Genomic DNA, 9075 nt, shown 5'->3' with positions numbered 1-9075 from the left:
GAAGTTCACATCAGAGGAGCGCCTCCCTCTCCAGGACAGCGGCAGCTTTGTGGAAAAGGGACCCCCTAGTCTCCTGAGACTAAAGGTTGTTCCTTCCGGAATGCTTCTAGGTAATGGAGAATGATGAAAGCCAAATTCTCAGAAGTGTTTCTGGAAAGCTGGAGATCCAGAAACATAGCTATGTGAGAGCTGGAGGCAGAAAACTAGGCAGAAGCTTTGGACAAAGTCCAAGGGCATCGGAATCCCTGACTCCAACACAGGGGAGGAGGGTGGGCACCTCAACTCTGAGCTTATCTGCAGGACACGCAATTCTCATACTGTCCACAGACTTAATGATTATTTACTATGTGCGGAGATTTTCTTAAATATGTCAGTAATCCCATGTGAATAGTCCTTCCCCATAAAAAAGGGATGCTTAGTGAAATATGCCACAGAAGGTCACCAATTTTGAAATTGGCATCCCAGGCTTTATGCCATGGAGTGACCACAACAAGGCTCCTACTCATGCAAGCAGCACTGAGGTGTCCCATGGAAAACTGGGGAATAAGGGAAATAATTTTACCTTCTGGGAGTTAAACTAGTAAAATCTTCACTGGTAAAATAATGGATATGAGAAGAAATCAATAGATTTTCCATAATTGGATGATGGAAGGATTTTGAAAAGTATTTTATCTCCAAACTGGGTGTGGAATTTTGCTTGTAATTTAGTATCAAGCTGCCTAATCAAATTCATTGTATCCTCTCCAGGAAAAGGAAGAAAAGAGAGTAAAGAAGAGGAAAACAGAAGTCAGATCTTCTTTTCTGGGTATATGGTGGATTTTAGATATACAGAGAAATCCCTCCCATTGCATAGCACAACTGGTACATATTTCTCAATTTAATAACAAAATAATGTAAAAACATAACTACAAATTAAAAAGAATGAAGTACAATTTGCCATGACCTATTCCAGATGAAATGCTCTTTCGTGCCAATTTTATATTATTTAGAGTCCTAGAGAATATTACTTTGCTCTCCAGATATACAAGAAAGAGGGTGATCTGAATGGGGAACATAAAGTTTCTGGTCACAGGAAATAGATGTTTACCATGGAAATTTAATAGTTGTCTGATGTATGTACTTCAATCTCATTAAATTGGAGAAACGCAAGCCAGCTGAGCTCAAGCAATTCTAAGAACTGAAGCCTGAAAGTCAGACCATGGTTTACTATAAAGTCAGAAGGTATTGCTATCGTATCAGGCCTCTTTCCAAGCAGGTAACTAGAGTTCTTTTGGTAACACCCCCACCTCATTGCCCCTCCTCTTTTGTTTATTTTTTTATTTTTTTTATTATTTTTTTAAAAATTGGCACCTGGGCTAACAACTGTTGCCAATCTTTCTTTCTTTCTTTTTTTTTTCTGCTTTATCTCCCCAATGTATATCATTATAATTTGATTTCTTTGTAGATTACATCATGTTCACCACCCAAAGACTGATTACATCCATCACCACACACATGTGCCTGATCATCCTTTTCCCCCTCCTTTCTCCCCCCTTCCCCTCTGGTAACACCAATCCAACCTCTGTCTCTATGTGATTGTTTGTTGTTGTTTTTATCTTCTATTTATGAGTGAGATCATACAGTATTTGACTTTCTTCCTCTGACTTATCTCGCTTAGCATGATACTCTCAAGGTCCATCCATGTTGTCACAGATGGCAAGATTTCATCTTTTTTATGGCTGAGTAGTATTTCACTGTGTATATATACCAGATCTTCTTTATCCATTCACCCCTTGATTGGGCAATAGGTTGCTTCCAAGTCTTGGCTATTGTGAATAATGCTGCAATGAACATAGGAGTGCACGTATCTTTATGCATTCATGTTTTCATGTTCTTTGGATACATACCCAGCAGTGAAATAGCTGGATTGTATGGTAGTTCTATTATTAAGTTTTTGAAGAATTTCCATACTGTTTTCTACAGTGGCTGCACCAGTTTGCACTCCCACCATCAGTGTATGAGAGTTCCCTTTTCTCCATATCCTCTCCAACACTTGTTATTTCTTTTTTGTTAATATAGCCATTCTGATGGGGGCATGAGGTGATATCTCACTGTAGTTTTGATTTGCATTTCCCTAATAATTAGTGATGTTGAACAACTTTTCATGTGTCTGTATATCTTCCTGGGAGAAATGTCTGTTCAAATATTTTGCCCATTTTTTAACTTGGTTGCTAGTTTTTTTGCTGTTGAAATGTATGAGTTCTTTATATATTTTGGATATTAACCCCCTATCAGATTTATGCTTTGCAAATATCTTCTCCCAATTGTTAGGTTGTCTTTTCATTTTGTTGATGCATTCCTTTGCTGTGCAGAAGCTTTTTAGTTTGACGTAGTCCCATTTGTTTATTTTTTCTGTTGTCTCCCTTAGCTAGTCAACACATTATTTGAAAATATGCTGCTAAGACTGATGTCAAAGAGCATACTGCCTATGTTTTCTTCTAGAAGTTTTATGGTTTCAGGACTTACATTCAATTCTCTAATCCATTTTGAGTTAAATTCCTGTATGGTGTAAGATAATGGTCTACTTTCATTCTCTGCATGTGGCTGTGTGGTTTTCCCAACACCATCTATTGAAGAGACTTTTCTTTCTCCGCTGTATGTTTTTGCTCGCTTGTCAAGAATTAGCTGCACATATACGTGTGGGTTTATTTCTGGGATCTCAATTCTGTTCGATTGATTTATGTGTCTGTTTTTGTGCCAGTACCATGCTGTTTTGATTACTATAACTTTGTAGTATATTTTGAAATCAGGGAGTGTGACGCCTCCAGATTTATTCTTTTTTCTTAGGATTCCTTTGGCTATTCGGGGTCTCTTGTTGTTCCATATAAATTTTAGGATTCTTTGTTCCATTTCTTTGAAAAATGTCATTGGAACTTTGATAGGGATTGCATTGAATCTGTAGATTGCTTTAGGAAGTATGGACATTTTAACTTTCATTCTTCCAATCCAAGAGCATGAAATATCTTTCCACTTCTTTGTGTCTTTCTCTATTTCTTTCAACAGTGTTCTATAGTTTCAGTGTACAGGTCTTTCATTTCTTTGGTTAAATTTATTCCTGGGTATTTTATCCTTTTTGTTACAATTGTAAATGAGATTGTAGTCTTAATTTTTCTTTCTGCTACTTCATTGTTAGTGTATAGAAATGCAATTGAGTTTTCTATATTGATTTTTATCCTGCAACTTTATTCATTTATTATTTCTAAAAGGAACCATTGGCCTTAAATGACCAGATGTACTTAGTAGATATATATAGAACATTCCATCCAAAAACCACAGAATACACATTCTTTTCTAATGCACATGAAACATTCTCCAGGATAGATCACATATTAGGCCACAAAACAAGTCTCAACAAATTTAAGGAGATTGAAATAATACCAAGCATCTTTTCTGACTACAACAGTATGAAACTAGAGATCAACTACAGGAAGAAAACTGGAAAAGCCACAAATACATGGAGGTTAAACAAAATGCCACTGAACAACTATTGCATCAAAGGAGAAATCAAAAAATACTTGGAGACCAATGAAAATGAAAATACAACATGCCCAAATTTATGGGATACAGCAAAAGTGGTTCTAAGAGGCAAGTTTATAGCAATACCTCAACAAACTAGAAAAATCTCAAATAAACAATATACACTGTACCTAAAGGAACTGGGGAAAAAAAAGAACAAACAAAGCCCAAAATCAGTAGAAGGAAGGAAATAATGAAAATCAGAGCAGAAATCAAGGAAATAGAGACTAAAAAAACAATAGAAAAAATCAATGAAACTAAAAGCTTGTTCTTTGAAAATATAAACAAAATTGAAAAACTTTTAGCTAGACTCACCAAGGAAAAAGAGAGAAGGCTCAAATAAATAAAATCAGAAATGAAAGAGGAGAAATCATAACAGACACCTCAGAAATGCAAAAGATTAGAATACTACAAAAAGCTGTACACCAACAAATTGGATAATCTGGAAGAAATGGATAAATTCTTAGAATCATACAACCTGCCAAAACTGAATCAAGAAGAAATAGAGAATTTGAATAGACCAATCACTAGTAAGGAGATCCAAACAGTAATCAAAAATCTCCCCCAAGATAAAAGTCCAGGACCAGATGGCTTCCCTAGCGAATTCTACCAAGCATTCAAAGAAGACTTAATACCTATCCTTCTCAAACTCTTCCAAAAAATTGAAGAGGAGGGGGAGCTTCCTAACTCAATCTACGAAGCTAACGTTATCCTGGTATCAAAACCAGACAAGGACAACACAAAAAAAGAAAATTATAGGCCAATATCACTGATGAACATCCACGCAAAAATCCTCAACAAAATACTAGCAAATAGAATGCAACAACACATTAAAATGATCATACACCATGATCAAGTGGGATTTATTCCAGGGATGAGGGAATGGTTCAACATTTGCAAATCAATCAATGTGATGCACCACATTAACAAAATGAAGAATAAAAATCATATGATCATCTCAATAGATGCAAAGAAAGCATTTGACAAGATACAGCATTCATTTATGATAAAATCTCTGAATAAAATGGGTATAGAAGGAAAATACATCAACAGAATAAAGGACCTGTATGACAAACCTTCAGCTAATATCATACTCAATAGAGAAAAGCTGAAAGCTATCCCTTGAAGCAAAGGAACTAGACAAGGATGCCCACTCACACCTCTCTTATTTAACATAGTATTGGAAGTCCTAGCCAGAGCAATCAGGCAAGAAAAAGAAATAAAACAGATTCAAATTGGAAAGGAAGAAGTGAAACTGTCACTATTTGCATATGACATGATTTTACATATAGAAAACCTTAAAGAATCTGCCAAAAAACTTTTAGAAATAATAAGGGAGTATGGTAAAGTTGCAGGATATAAAATCAACATACAAAAATCAGTTGTATTTCTATACACTAAGAACAAAACAGCTGAAAGAGAAATTAAGAATACAATCCCATTTATAATTTCAATGAAAATAATAAAATATCTAGGAGTAAATTTAACCAAAGAGCTGAAAGATCTGTACACTGAAACTATAGAACACTACTGAAAGAAAGTGAGAAATACACAAAGAAATGGAAAGATATTCTATACTCTTGGGTGGAAAGAACGAACATGGTTAAAATGTCCATACTTCCTAAAGCAATTTACAGATTCAAAGCAATCTCTTTCAAAGTTACAACGACATTTTTCACAGAAATAGAACAAAGAATCCTAAAATTTATATGGAACAACAAAAGACCATGAATAGGCAAAGGAATCCTGAGAAAAAAGAATAAATCTGGAGGCATCACACTCCCTGATTTCAAAATATATTGAACAAAGCTGTAGTAATCAAAACAGCATGGTAACTGGCACAAAAACAGACACAAAGATGAGTGGAACAGAATTGAGATCCCAGAAATAAACTCACACATCTAGAGATAATTTTTTACATCAGAAAGGTTTACCTGGGGGATGGCCCCGGGGCCGAGTGGTTAAGTTCGTGTGCTCCGCTTCGGAGGCCCAGGGTTTTGCAGGTTTGGATCCTAGGTGCAGACACGGCCCCAGTCGTGGGGCCATGCTGATGTGGCATCCCACATGCCACAACTGGAGGGACCCACAGCTAAAGATACACAACTACGTACCGGGGGGGCTTTGGGGAGAAAAAGGAAAAATAAAATCTTTCTTTTTTTAAAAAAAAGAGAGGTTTACCTGCATGGCAGGGCAAACATTTGTTTACCAAACATTTGCTCTTCCAATCTGCCAGTGAATTGTCTTCCTCCCCTTTGAAGGCCCAGACCCCTACCCCCTTCTCCTTAGCTCAGGATGGTATATAAGCCTCCATTTCCTGTCTGTCGGGCAGGCTCTAATGTCTTTGAGGGACTCCCATATGTACAAAATTAAATTTGTTTTTTTTCTCCTGTTAATCTGTCTTATTGCAATTCAATTATTAGAGCAACCGAAGAATCTAGAAGGGAAGAAGAGAAAAGTTTTCCTCCCCTTCAGTTCTCAACTTCTCTAGGGTTCATAAAGAGCTAGATGACAAGAAAAGGCTTCCAGTTTACATTCAAAATCTGCCCATGGAATATTGGATGACATAAAGCCACCTCTATTAATCCCTGCCTGATTCCATTGCTTTGCCCGCCTACTACCGGCTTATCAAGGTTGGGAACCTTGCTGTCATCGTTTGAGATTTCAATTCTAGTCCACTTCCCAATCTATTGGAATTTAGCACACTGTGCCCTTGAAGCAACTCCCCCATCTCACAACAGAGACACTGGTTTTAAGTTCGGGCAGTTAGTCCAGACTTTCTCATTCCTCATGGTGCTTCCTCTCAAGAGCCTGATTATCCTTACTAGCCTTTGCAGCTGGTAGCCTCAGTGAGGTCACTGCAACCCATCAGTCAGGCTTAATAACTTGGAACTTCAAAAAGAATGAGTCTACTTCATAATGCCATTCTTCCCTGAAGGCCCCATTTGCATCTATTTTCAATTCATGGATACAAAGAGCTATGCAGGAAGGAGGATCTTTTAGGTTCCCTCTTGACAGTAACTAAATCTCAGGCTGTTGATAAGCAAAAACAAACTTCACAACAAACAAATACATAAACCAACTCCTCCCCTTATAGTGTTTCCCTAAAACAATGCTTTGGTTTCTTGCTACATAATCCAAAAGGCCTCTCAAGTAATTCATCCTGGAACAGAGGGAATCTGCCCCACTGATGTCTCCACTCCTAGAAACAGAAAATGATGAGAAACTTTAAATGTTATCTCCAGCTTCTACCCCTCCAAAAAATAGTTGAGTTCTGATCGCCATCCAGAACCCTATTTCATAACTTACCTAATGCAATCCTCACAAGAACTATATAAAACAAGCGTTATTATCCTCATCGTATGGGTATAACAACCTACAGTTCAGACACACAGCTATTAAGTGGCAAAACCTGGATTCCAACCTAAGCTGTTCCTGATCTTCTCTATGATGCTGATGCCTCAATTAACCCCTGGTAGGAATTAATTTTTCAAAGTGCTTCTCTTACCCAGCCAGGAGCTAAGAGAATGAGACATCAGACAGGTACATTAGATAGAGGTACAAAGTGAGGGAAAGGGCACAAATGGAGATGAGTCATGCAGGTTTTCCACCTGAAGAACACAGACTCAAGGTGTCATTGTAGCTGAGAATATGGTGGGCTTGGGCATCTAGGAGGAGGTGCAAAAGAGGATGAAATTCCTAAATAAGCAACTGTCAGACAGATGTATTTATTTATTCAGCTCCTACCAGCTTTTTCTATTGCTTATCTCCTGGTCCAAGATTCTTGCTTCTGTATTTTGACTTTAATAATACCTGCCTCTGTCCCACTTTCATTGGACCACTCCCTAGGCTTTACCATCTACATGTTTTCACCTTGGCTTGTCCCACCAGGTCTATGTAACCCCAATCCTTGCCAAGGTTCTCTGATTGGGGTAGGAAATCAGTTAACAACAGACACATATGTCCATAGCTCTTTGTAGAATGCTGTAAGGCTAAATTCATGCTATAATATAAGAGCTTCTCTTCAGGTGTCCATCCCTAGTCTCTCCCACAAGCCAGGATCAGCATACTCGAAACCCTCTAAATATCTAATTTGTCCTTTCTTGCTGTGCATTCATCAGACTACACAATACACAAGAACACAAATTTTTTTTATATGTTAAAAATGTTTTAAACTAGTTTTGATAACAGGTCTTCTTACTTGGTTTGCAGAATCTTTTTTCCCCCCAAATCCCCCCAGTACATAGTTGTATATTTTAGTTGTGGGTCCTTCTAGTTGTGTGTGTGTTTTTTTGTTATTTCTATTTATTTATTTATTTTTTTGCAGAATCTTAACCAGGGTCTACCTAGTCTAGATCTTCTGAAGAGGTTCTTTAATTCGAGCCTTTGTGATGAAAACAAAAATATATAATCTGAGAAAGACCATCCTTTGTTGTGAACTCAGGAATAACTACATACATTTGCACATATTGCACAATGGTATTTTGACACTACTTTCCAATTCATCCTTGGTAGGGAAATAACAAAACCCTTAGTTTTTGGCAGATTGGCTGTGAGAAGCAGCTCTCTGCTCCTCGGTTCCAGATTATTTTATTACAGAATCCAGATTCTGTTGATGTTTTTCTGTCAGTCTCAGGTGAGTCTTTCCTGTTCTCAGCTGTGACAATCACTTCTTTGCATCCGAATTAAAGAATTCTCAATTCCTGTATTAGTTACAAGTTTACTTCAATTATAGATCTTTAAGCTCCTAAAATGTAAAGGAAATTGCTTTCTTCCAAGGGTTTTGGCAAACACCTAGAAATAACTTTTTATTTATTTGTTTGTTTTTCCCACTTCTGAAATTCTGAGCTCTGTGTATATTAAAAAGCAAAGTTTAAATTTTGGTGTTTGCTTTTCAGTAAGCTCCAGCAGTAATATCTCCTGATAATTATCATTAGCTAAAGAAAAAAAGAGAGAAAGGCAAAGTATGTGTGAAATGTAGAAAAGAGTACCTTCAGCAAGGCAAGCTAAAGGTGACTGCGGTGGCATCAGGCTTTTATAAAAATGAGCCCCTTGTGCAGTCAGCCCTGTGGTAGCACTAATGTGTCAGGGCCCAGCAGGACTGACAGCAGCATGGCTCCTGTCCCCAGTCCCAGAGTTTGACATAAATGACAGCATCCTTCAATTTACTTTCACGCCTTTCTGTCATCACTCTTCATGAGCAAGCTGGCTAAAATATTATTCACAACCACTGGAGAAAAATGTATATCTTGGCCACATTCATGTAAGAGATATAACTTTGTAGAGTTCAACCATTTATTCAATTTTGCACTGCTAATTTTGTTGCAGATGGACCAATTTTCCTTGACAAGCTTTTCCAACCATCCCCAGAATACATGTATTAGCTTTATGTTTTATTTTTTAAAGGACAATATAATTTTTATTTTCTAATTAATGCAATACATATATCTTTATTATAAGATAAACTAAATAAACTAAAACAGCAGAAATAATTCTACCAGCCGCTTTATCTATCAACAGTAA

This window comes from Equus przewalskii, chromosome 5 (genome assembly GCF_037783145.1).
Source record: "Equus przewalskii isolate Varuska chromosome 5, EquPr2, whole genome shotgun sequence".
In the NCBI taxonomy this organism is placed as follows: domain Eukaryota; kingdom Metazoa; phylum Chordata; class Mammalia; order Perissodactyla; family Equidae; genus Equus; species Equus przewalskii.
This window is presented reverse-complemented; position numbering follows the sequence as displayed.